At 36.8% G+C, this 12,759-nt stretch overlaps 1 protein-coding gene across 1 annotated transcript in view; it reads right to left on the reverse strand.

The window, feature by feature from the left end:
- Positions 1-12,759, reverse strand: part of DCC (DCC netrin 1 receptor) — a 957,719-nt gene that overhangs the window by 293,517 nt on the left and 651,443 nt on the right. The gene's annotated exons all lie outside the window — the stretch shown is intronic.

Raw genomic sequence — 12,759 nt, forward strand, 5'->3', positions numbered from 1 at the left:
TTATTATCATTTTTTTGTTAAGTGACTGAATTGTTCCAGTAAGGAACTCAAATAAAGGTAAGTTGAAGATAATAGAAATTAAGTAAAATAACTAAAGTTTAAGCTACTCTCTTTAGTAATGTAGATCCTTCTAAGAACCATTTTTACTGTTTCAGGATTCCAAGTGACAAAAATATTCCAATCCCATTTGATGGCTCTACTAATGAATGGCAAACTTCTAATTCTGACCATGGGATTGCAAATAAAATTCAAATGTATTTATTTAAGGTTAGAGTATGTGTATCTGTGGGAATGCCAGGGTAGGCTAGTTCCAATGTTCTGAATGTCTTTGAGAATCAGAGTTGCAGAATGACAGGCTCACCAAGCGCTGTGTTTCTGATGGACGGGAGGGGAGTGGGTGTGTGAGGAGGCACCTCGGGCCCGGGCCAGGGCTGCACCTGCAGGGCACGGAAGCTGATGAAGCATCTGTGTGCAGTACAGTTGGCCCTAACCCCTAGCTACTCGTCCTTGAATTTTATAGCCACCAAAAAAATGAAAGGGAAATAAAAATAAAAACAATACAAGAAGATATAAAACTAAGATAAATTATTACTTGTTCCAATTAATACAAGTAGAGCCTGTCATTGCTAGGATACTCTGCACAGCAATAGGCGGCGTAGAGTGTGTATGATGGATGGGTCCCTAGGTCCTTGTTTCACTTTAACTTGGTGCTTCTAGATCTATAAAGATTGGGGAGAGAAAGGTAGGAGAGTGGAGGGAGGGAGAGAGAGAGAGAGAGAGAGAGAGAGAGAGAGAGAGAGAGGGACCAATTCCATCCTTTATGGGAAGTAAGATGGTAAATGTGGACAATCTGGAACCACAGCTGAGTGATCACTCATGTAAGCTCATCTTTTTTCTTTTTTTAATGTACTGCAGTGAAGAAAATTATAGTGAAGCTGTAAACTATAAAATAGTCTTATTGGCCTGAACCTAGCACTCATATTTCAAATCCATTAAGCAGGCAAACAAAATAACTACCAGAGATGACTGATTAGGTAATAAAGACATTATATAATCATAAATTGTGGCTGTGCATCAAATTCCAGTATTCTCCTTGGCCACTCTAAATAGAGCTATATTAATTCCTATAGAAAGAATGTGGTTTTTTTTTAAAAGTCTGGTTTGATTTCTTCTAAATCATTAAATATGTTGATTTAACTGATGGCCCACATCAATTTGGATTACAGTTGGTAAATTTATAGGTTAATTCAAAATATAACATAGGGCATGTGAAATTCTGAAATATAGGATATAGGTGTTCACCTACCATAATAAATGTATCTATTTTAAGTTTGATTCCTGGTTGCTATTAAAGCCAAAGAAAAAGATATGTTTCTCCTATATTCACATGTTTATCCTGATCAAGAAAAAGGTATGATGGGTGGCATTTTTTTATGGAATAAAGTGAAAAGGATCCTGGGAGGGGACTATGGGATGACCTATATTCTCTTTCAGCTAGTAGCTGAGCAAAGATCTTTTAGGGTGTAGATAGGTTAATCTCTAAGCTCACTACTACTAAGGTTCTATCATGTCAGGGAGCAACAGTATCTTCCATCTCTGTCTCTTTTCTCTATTCTTTTTTCTGTTTGTTTCTTTTTCCTTTTTTTTCCTCCCAAACTGATTCATCCCATTATTATTTTTTGATTCATCCAAATTTAAGACAAAATTTGGAACCCAACAGCAGCCTTGATATCCAGTTTAGGGGTAGTATCAGGATTTAAAGATAATATGATAACAGAAAATTTTGGAATTAGGAGGTAAAAACAATGAATTCTAGACCAGGCTCACTACTGATTATATGACCTTATTTTAACGCCTCCTATCTCTATACCCTTTCCAGTGTGCAAACACTATATGAACATCCCTCTTTTTCTACATGACCACAAAGACCCAAAATACAGCAGCTGATGCCCATAAAGTGCACTGAGTTCAGGTAAAGACAGGGTCTAAAAATACAGAGAAACATAAATGGCACCAGCCTCTGCCTTGACCATCTTAATAAACATCAGAATTTTCTCTTTCAAGCAAATCATGCATTGTCTTTGCATAGGAAGCCTCAGTGGTGTTAGGATAAAAATTCAAACTAAAATATTGATAAATCTCCACCAAAGAAGAGATGGCTCTGACAACAGTTGGGAGTTCAAGAGCTTCCTGGGTCTGAGCCAGGCTCTGTCACTTACTTTCTGTGTGACACAGGATGAGATGCTTAAAATTTCTCTGCACTACTGCAGAGAGGGTCAGAGAAACAGTAGTCCAGAATACAGTGTACAGAAATAAATGTTAAAAAATAAGAAAGAAAAGAGAAACCTCAAACTGCTTGAGAAAAACAAATGGAAATATATTATGCTATTGAAAGGGGAGGCAGTTCTTAGAATATGACAAAAACAAAATCCATGAAGAAAAATATTAAAAATGTGACTGCACTGAAACAAGAACTTCTGAATGGAAAAGTATGATAAATGAGAGAGAGATGTAAATGATAGAATGAAATGATATTTTTAATAATACTGCAGAGGATTAACTTTCCCAATATGCAAAGAGATGTCACAAATCAATTAAACTAATGAGGAAAGGAAGGCAGAAAAGCAGAGTTAGAAAACGTGGGAAAGCAGTTTCAGTGTATGCAACTTTGTTTTTTATATATTTAAAAATTCCCACTGTCAACTCCTCTTCAAAGTAATTATTAATTCCACCAAAAAAATTATTTTACTATTATAGATGTCCACATAAAAATACAAATTACTGGGGCCTTTACGTTCATGAATGTAAAAAATGTGTTACCCTTCAAGTGAAAAGGAAGCCAACATTCTCCCACCCTTGGTTATGTGACGCGAAGAGTTAATGATGTCCTATATTCACAGGTATTTTGACAAGAAAAAAAATTGCCTGTACAGAGTTCAGAACTTCATGCCACACTTCCAGCAACATTTTTAAATTACTAATATATACTTTGGGATTCTGTAGCTGTTTTGTAATAAGCATGAAGATATGGTTATGGAAGTTAACTAACTCTGGCCTCTAGGTTTTTTCTGATGACAGTTGTATCTGGAAAGAGATCATAATATAATATTTAAATAAATTTACTTGAGGATGACTAGGAAATAAGACAGACAAAAAAACACGAGATGAGTTAGAGACATTTTCTGTTCTCTGTGCCCCCCACCTATGGCATATTACAGAAACGTAAATGACCTCTTCTGGGGTCTAATTCTCTTGGGTACAGATGGGGACTGAGAAATCTGGGGACTGTAAGCGTTGGCCTCTCTCTGAGCAGTCAGTCTGCGTTCTCCAAGGAGGAGGCTGTGCCACACAGGAAGCAGCGCATGCGACACTGCCTCCTACAGCTCCCTAGACTTAGAGAATTAACAGAGAATGTGAAATAACCATGGTAGATCTTAGTCATAGAGCTTACTGCAGCCATTGAGAAGAGAGGGCAAGAGGCAAACAGTAGGCGAGATTTAGTAACTTGCTTCCTAAGAAAAGAGTTTGGAAAGGAAAAATGGTAATTTCATGGTAAAACCCTGGCAGACTTCAGCTACTTCACCAAGAGGCGAAGGTTATCATCCCCAGTGATATCATGTGGCCATCGCGTGTCCCTGATGCTATGTGATAAGAAGGGCACTTGACCTCTGTGGCATTCTTTCCCCAAACCCATAACCCCAATCTAAATCATAACAAAAGCTTCAGACAAACACATATTGGGAGTCAGTCTGCAGGATAGCTGGCCAGTACTCTTCAGGACAGTCAAGATTCAGAAAAACAAGGAAAGAGAAATCGTCACAGAAAAAGGAAACTGTTTAAGACATAACAACCAAAATCAGGTGGCATACTGCACTGGATCCTGAGACAGAAAAATAATACTAATGGGGAAACTGGTGAAATACAAATAAAGTCTAGAGTCTAGTTCAAAGTATTGTACCAGTGTTGGTTTCTTAGTTTTGACAAATACACAATAATAGGAGATGTTAACAGTAGAGGAAACTGGTATACAAGAGCTCTGTCATATCATTACAACTTTTTCTGTAAATCCAGAATTATTCCAAAATAAAAATAGTTTATTTAGAAAAGGGAGAGGAGATGTTGCTCTAATTATAGTTGATTAGTCAAACCTACTGCTCTTAGGTCTGGTGTTTTTTAAAAAGCTGAGAGTAGACTCCTTGACCACAAGTGATAAGGGGATGCTTATTTATTAGTAGTGGGTCATTTCATTCTGAGTGGAGAATCAGACAAAAAGAAACAGTATCATGTTCTAGGATTCTTAGAGTAGTCATAGCTAACATCTATCAACTAGTGTGAAAAGATTAATTGTGGAGGGTTGAAAGGGATGTGCACCACCCTGACTTCCAAACACAGACCGGAGAGACAAAGCATTCAGACTGTAGCCATCTATCTGGGAAGTGTCATCCCATCTAGAACACTTATGATTCATGCTGATGCTTCTGTATCACCTGCTGCCAGTCTAGCTGGGGGTTCATTTTGTGTTTCATCATAGGGAGTAATACATTGGATTTCAACTAGATTCTTGTTTCATTCTATTTTTTCAAACTTTCATAGCAACTAACAGGTAGTAAAATTAAAGGTGACAGGATGAAAAGACAGTTTTGCTGAGGTTGACATGGTGAATTCCCAGGCAGCATGGACCTGGATAATCACCAAGGTTGTTTGTAACACAGGGAGAATCACAGGTAAGGAGTTGGACATGTGGGGCACAGTTCTGGTCATACCTTGGGTGACTTGGTGTCCTGGGTGCTTCCCTGAGAAAGACCAGAAGTGCCATCAAAGATGGTAAGAAGGTGAGAAGTAATAGTAACCAGGCCAATACAATTCAGAAATTACGGGTGGGAAGCTTCCCTTTTTGTAAGTGCATAACTATAGAGATGGGAGAAAAGTGATGAGTAGGACAAATTGCCAAGTGAGTCTAGAAAACAGTAAAGTTTACTGGAGAGAATATTTACATACCCATGACTCAGAGGAAAGGACTGAATAATCAAGGAATCCATGAAACCCATACAGTATAAACAGTGTTTCCAAAAGCTTACACATCACAGATCATGCTGGTCCAGGTAAGAATGTCCCGGATTGCTAAAATCTAGGAGGAACTTCCATGTAAGTTAACACACTCTCTGAATATGGCAATTTATGATTCCAGCAAATGCGTACACCCATTTTGGTTAACAATTTCAACTTTTTTCTCCTCCAAGACTTTTTCTCATTCTATTACTAGTTATGATAAATAATTCTGAATTTCACTTCACACTTGCTTTCATCTACCTCTGTTTCATGCACATCGGCTCAGAAACATGGCCTAGTTTTCACTTTTTTGTTGTTTTCTAAGGATACCTACCCATGCATACTCTTATTCTTTTACTCTCTCATTCCTTGTATTAAAATCATTTCACAATTTTTAGCTCATAAAAACAGAAAATAGCCCTGGCCTGTGTGGCTCAGTTGGTTGGAGCATCATCTTGTACATGGAAAGGTCACAGGTTTGATTCCTGGTCAGGGCACATACCCAGGTTTCGGGTTACATCCCTGGTTGGGGTGTGGAAAGAAGGCAACCAATCGATGTTCCTCTCTCTTTCTCTGAAATCATAAAAAAACAATTAAAAAACCAACCACCAGAAAATGTAAGTCACTAGGCATTGCCATGATTATTTCTCTTCATAACTAAATCTAAAGGAATCTATACTTATGAACTCAATGCATGAGTCTGGCAGGTTTTTTCCTAAGGGAGGTTACACGAGGGACCATGCTGAGTAATGATTTGACTGATCCTCATGATAGCGGCCCTCATAATAGCAACTGCAAAATTTTGGGATGTGTGTTAAAAATCTCATAGGCTATCTTAATGACATATTAGGGAGCTTCCTGTCCTGTTTTCACTCTGAATTTATCATCTGCTATGAAATAGATTCAGAACTCATGCTAAAACCACCACTTCTAAATTTTGAGTAGATCCCTGGGCTGTAGGATAGTGGGATTTGTTGAATAAATAAAAGGCCACATTTCATGTCCTTCTTGGTTTTATACATTTTGGTGAAATTCCCTTCGCAGGCCTTGACTTTCCAACCTGAAAACAATAACCAGATCCCCTCCCTCACCGCACACTGGCATTTCTTCGAAGCTCCTTTTCCCTTAGCACATGTTAGTCTTTATAGGAAAATCCATTCTCCCCTCTTGATTATATTAGTTTCCCTTATTGAATGTATCTACCTCTGTCTCCTTTTTTAAGAAAATTGAATGGCCCATAGTTTTTAAAATATAAACATGCTGCTACTTTTTATGATGATATAGAAGAAAAACCTTACCTACCAAATCCTTTCTATTAACCTCAGCACATCATTGATTTCTTTAAGTTCTTCTATATTGGGGGTATATTTAAGACAAAGGCACCTTCAACACTCCCTCCCTCCCCCCCCACACACATACTCTCCATTCTTAATTCTGCTTCTCAGTTTCCTCTCATAAAAATGCCACCCATATGGAAAAGTCATGCAAAAAAATATGGCAAGATGGTTTCTGTGAAAGAATTCATTTTCACCTCTACCAAATTAATCTGGGTTGAGACTGAGCCATACAGGGAAAAAAAAGTTTGTTTAATTTAGGTTTTAGCATATGTTTTTCTAATATATATTTTTAAATTGAGCAAATCTGTTTCTCCTAGACTGGAATAGTTTTATACATAAAAAGCTCCTCTGAACAATCTGAAAGAAATAAAAAGATATAAAACCTTTTATTCATCTGAACTATGGTCTTTCTTTTAGACTAAAAGCTACCTTAAAACAAGTTGCATATTTAATTTATGCATTTATCCATTCATTCATCTATTCATCTGATCATTTATTCATTAAACATATTTTGCTAAGCCCCTTGTAAGTATCGGGCACCATTCTAGGGGATGAGAATGCAGTAAACAAGATACCCCTGCCTTCTGGGAGCTAGTGCTCTTTATGTGTATCCTTCTTGGTGACTGACTGACTGTGTTAAACAGAGTAGAAGCTTTAGTGATCACGGAGTGGGGTGATCAGGCATTATTTCATGTGTTTTTGATTTAGAGAAAGAAAAACAGGTCACATCTGAGAAAGAAAGGCAGAATAGGACAGTAGTTAAGTATAGATTCCAGAGCTAAATTGCTTCTGACACATACTAGGTAAGTGTTTTGATGTAAGTTACTTTACTTCTCTGGGCCTCAGTTCCCTCACCTATACACTGTGGATGAGAATAGTCTGCTATTACCTAGCCCCTAAGACTGTCTTGACAGTTGACTGAGTGAAAATTTTTATGAAACACATAAGAAGCACACCAAAGGCTTCTGTTAAGTAAAGAACATGTCCAAGAGGAAAAAACAAGCACAACTAGTAATTAAATCACACAACGGTACCCATGAATTCCAATTTCAACTTTGCACTGTATTGGACAACACTTTAATCTTCCTTTGCTCCTATTTCCTAATTTGAAAGACAAATATAAAAACAAAAATTCCCACTGTCTCTTTCAGTTGGGTAGAGGGTGTCCAAATGACTTCCTGATTTCAGAAGAAAATTACATAATTAAAAATAAATTTAAAATTTAGAATTAGAAAGCACCCTACTGCTTTTTACCCCATGAGTTGTGAGTCCCAGGGGGATGGTTTAGGCTTGAAAAAAAAAAAAAGGCAAAAGCTCCAGCCAGCAATGGTTTAATTTGATGAGAAATTGTAACACCACTGGTTTTTTAATGATCCTTAAGTATCAGGTATTGTGCAAATTAGTCCATGCACATTTAGCAGGTTCTACTGTAATTTTGTATCATAAGATGCTTTGGGCAGTTCAGAAATGCTCCAAGGTCACTGATAAAGTGGCAGAGAATGTCTACAAACCTAAGCTCTTGGCTGCAATGATGCCATGTAGTACGTACAAGCACAGAAAATATTATAAACAACCTCCACCGACAGCATCTGTACCTGCCTTCTTGGTATTAGAAAATGAATATTAAGTGCTGAGTGTTGTGTACTTGTCATGAAAAAAATATGATAGAAAAAGGGATGCTAAAGTTATTAAAAGTCATATTTCTCAGGTTGAAATTATTGATGCATTTGCAGTATTTAGGAGCTTGTCAGAGTTGCAGTTTCATTTTGCTGTAAAACCATATGCATATCGTTAGTGTCATCCTTGAAATACTCACTAATTCAGTGACAGGATTGTAAATTCTTTTCAGTCTAGAAGGTATAGAGCCACCTGTTATTTTGAAAACCTAAACCACATGTACTTAGTACATGATAAGATTAAGAAAGCTACTACTGTATGAATCACAGATGCTAATTTGCTGGCATAAATGTAGAATAATATATTGTATAATCCTGGCAATTATGTCAGAAATCAGTCTGGAGTAATTCATTAACGCCTTTTCTTCAAAAAAGGAGGAAGCTGACATCTGTAACTAATATTATGAGCTATGTTATTTTATATTATGTTTTTGATTTCATGAACAGTAGGCAACCATAAGATAATTGAATAGCTAATTATTAAAGTACTCATTTTTTTTTATTCATTCGCTGTTCGAGAATGTGGATTCATTTTGCAAATTACAGGTCTTATCTCCTGATGAGGAAGAGGGAAACTGACAACTTTAGAGAGGCACATTAACTCCTTCAGGGCCCGAGGCAGCCTGTATGAACATGCCTGATTCTGCACCAGAGCCATGGTCTGAGAATTTTGTCTAAAAATCAAAGCAATATAAATTAAATCAAGTTTTAAATGTACAAATAACCCTGTTATTTAAAACTGAATCACACTCTGCTTAAATTGTTCTCAAATGTATGTTTGTAAATTCACTTAAAGATATATTTATGTGTTTAAATATATTACTACAGAATTATTCATTTCAGAAGCCTTCTATCAAACAACTGTGAATATACCCTGAGGAGACCCAAGTGACCTAAGGTGACTGTACTTCCTCTGAGTTCAATGGGAATCCTAGTCAACAGAATATGGCAAAATTGATGAGGCAGGGACTCCTTTACATTATATGGCAAAAATGATGAAGTATTCACTTTCATGGTTAGGTAACAGGTTAAAGTTGTGTCTTAGCAGACTGAAAGGAGAATTGCTGGTCTTGGGGAAGCGTGCACGTTGCAAACTGCCTTTGGAATGGGCCACATGGCAGGGAATTGTGATCTGAAGGTGGCTATTGGGTAAGGGTCAATAAGAAAATGGGACCTCAATCCTATATCCGTGGGAACGAAAACTCTGCCAATACCCTAGGAGCTTGGGAGTGGGTCATTCCCCAGTCAAGCCTCTGATGAGACCTCAACTCAACCTTGACCAACATCTGGATTGTACACTGGTGAGACTCTAAAGCAGAAAACTTTACAAAGCTATGCTTGGACTACTGACCCAAGGAAACTGCAAGATAATAAATGTATATCATGTAAGTTGCTAAGTTTGTGGTAATTTGTTATGTAGTAATAGAAAACTAATACAGCAACCTATTATGTAGGTCAATATGAGAAACCCAAAAGATCAATTACTGCTCTCCTCTTCCTAGAAAAGTAGAAATTATTAAGCCCACAGGAGAAAATCACAATTGTCTTCAGAATAGTCCTTTGGATTCTGAACATTCAACATGCATCATGAGTATTATCAATTCAATTCCCAGTGGGTGTATATTGAAGCAATATGAAACTTTTCTTTATATGCACAAACGATTTAATATTATTAGAGACAGGAAAACCTATGGAAATTCTACAAATAGTGTTTAAATGATGAAGTATATTATCTATCTATCTATCTATCTATCTATCATCATCTATCTATCTATCATCTATCTATCATCTATCATCTATCTATCTATCTATCTATCTATCTATCTATCTATCTATCTATCTATCTATCTATCTATCATCTATCTATCTATCATCTATCATCTATCTATCTATCTATCTATCTATCTATCTATCTATCTATCTATCATCTATCTATCTATCTATCTATCTATCTATCTATCTATCTATCTATCTATCATCTCTCTATCTATCTATCATCTATTATCTATCTATCTATCATCTATCTATCTATCTATCTATCTATCTATCTATCTATCTATCTATCATCTATCATCTATCTATCTATCTATCTATCTATCTATCTATCTATCTATCTATCTATCTATCATCTATCTATCATCTATCTATCATCTATCTATCTATCTATCTATCTATCTATCTATCTATCTATCTATCTATCTATCTATTATCTATCTATCTATCTATCTATCTATCTAATCTATCATCTATCTATCTATCATCTATTAATATGTCTTTAATGATTTCAGAGAGAGGAAGGGAAAGGGAGAGAGAGAGATAGAAACATCAATGATGAGAGAGTCATTGATTGGCTGCCTTCTGCATGCCCCCTACCAGGGACTGAGCTTACCTGGGAATGTGCCCTGACTGGGAATCGAACCACAATCTCCTGGATTATAGGTAGATGCTCAACCACTGAGCCACTCCAGCTGGGCTAGATCTTATTTTTTTTAAAACAACTTTAATGAGGTATTATTTCTCTTCAATGACCTGTACTCATTTGAAATACGTAATTTGATGAGTTCTGACAGATGTAGAAAGCCATAAAATTACCACCACAATCAAGAAACAAAACCTATCCATCAACCCCCAAATTTTCCTGGTATCCCTTCGTTGTTATCCACCATGCCACCTCCTGTTAAACATGTGATCTGCTTTCTACCACTTCAGATTCAGCTTGCATTTTCTAAAATTTTATATGTGAACTCCTATGTGTGTACTTTTTGTGTCTGGCTTCTTTTACTAAATATAATGTGGATCTTCTAAATTTTTTCCAGCATGCTGTGAAACTGAAAAAGCGTTACACTTAAAATTCAGTATCTTAGAAATCCCTCTTTTGGCATAATCACTACAACTTACAGCATGGCAATGATAAGTTCCACCTCTACTCACACAAATACGTATTACAGGGACTTTACTCTTTATGGGCATATAATATTAATCATATCTTATACTTACGTATATCTCACAACCATAGATATTTCAATTTCTGTTTGGCTCAAAATGAACAAATCACAGATCATGGTTGTAGGGGGGAAATCCATTGAAAATATGACCATAATGACTACTTAATGGCTCTCAGTAATTAACTGACATCATACACTAGGGAAATCAGTAAGAAAAATGCCTATTTCAACAGAGATTGCTCTCTCTGCCTCTGTCTTAGTGTCAGGCCAGCATGAGCTATAAAGCTTGGTGACACCTGTCATAATCAATTAGTCAAGTAGAAAAATAGTGTAAAAATATGGCTTAAAGATTGAGAACAATTCAATTACCCTCAAGTGTTCCCTTAGGAAATGAAAGTATGTTGTTCCATTCAGCTGTCTTTAAATTGCTGAACACTATTTTCTCCTCCCATTCACGTAAACTAAAAATAACATAAATAAATGCAAGAGACTTGGAAATATTTTGGGAAGAAAAGAAAACTATAAAACCTTGCCCAGTTGAAAGCAGCCCTCAGCCCTAGGTGGCAGTACTCACAACTATAACAACAATGGAAAATGAAGAATGCATTGAGAATTATCAGTGACACTCACACAAGAATGATTTTTACAACCCTGGAGAATTTTATCCAGACTTGGAACGAGGGATGTAAGAAGCAAAATGACATGCTTCATTATCTTTTCTTCATAAAGTAAACATGACTTTTTAGCTGGTATTCTAGCCCCATGATCCTTAATCCACAAACTCTAATGAAAATGTATTTGTATGATATCCCAAGTTCTTATTTCATCTCTCCCCAACCCCCATCTCATGAGCTTAAAGTTGCCAGGTTGCAACATCTAAGGAGCCTCCCCCAGACTTCCCACTACCACTAGTGTTCGGCTCCAGGAACTGGGAGACTGCCATAGTTTTTGCTTTGCTCATCCCAATACGCTGGGAAGCAGAGGTCCAGGGAGCATTCCTGGTGAATAGATTTGGAGACTCCATTGCACAGATGTGTCCTCAACAAGCAAAAACAAATGAATGAGAGTTCCAGGAGTTAATGGTTTCCTGGTGTTGTTTTCCTTGTCGGAAATGAGTTCCTACCACAGAACCACAAACAACTTAGTCTTATTGCCCCAGAGGGACTCTGAAGGGTGACAACAGTGACAACACTGGCATGACAGAGAAAGAATAAGCTGCTAGGGAGTGGGAAACAGGACGTCCAGTTTTGCCTCTGATGTTTACGAACATCACATGAGTTTGCTGATGGAGAATGTCACTCCGGCTTTTACAAGCCCAATCTCTAGCCAGAGTCAGAAACTGGGCTCCCTATGTCTTTCCTTTGAAATCTCCAAGTAAATACACAAAGTAAATCAGTATAAGGAAATAGCACTCTAACAAATGTGAAAAAAATAATTTCTTTTAACTATAGTCTTCCTATCCCAGAGTCAAATTCTAAACTGAGAGATAAGCCATTCATTGGGCCCTTAGGTTCTGACTTCCCAAAAGACTAAGTAAAATCCAGATTTGTGTATAAAAACCTGTCACTCAATGTAGGTCTGTGGGTCTCTGTATCTACAATGACCTGCAAACAATTCCTGTTCATATTTATGAACAGCATGATGCGCCAGTACTGTGATATTCTTGAAAAGCATATATGTATGTTATTTACATATGTTTATATATTCTGATTGAAAGACTAATTCATAAGCATACAGGGTCCAAAACCTTTT

The sequence above is a fragment of the Miniopterus schreibersii genome (assembly GCF_964146895.1).
Source record: "Miniopterus schreibersii genome assembly, chromosome: 10".
In the NCBI taxonomy this organism is placed as follows: Eukaryota; Metazoa; Chordata; class Mammalia; order Chiroptera; family Miniopteridae; genus Miniopterus; species Miniopterus schreibersii.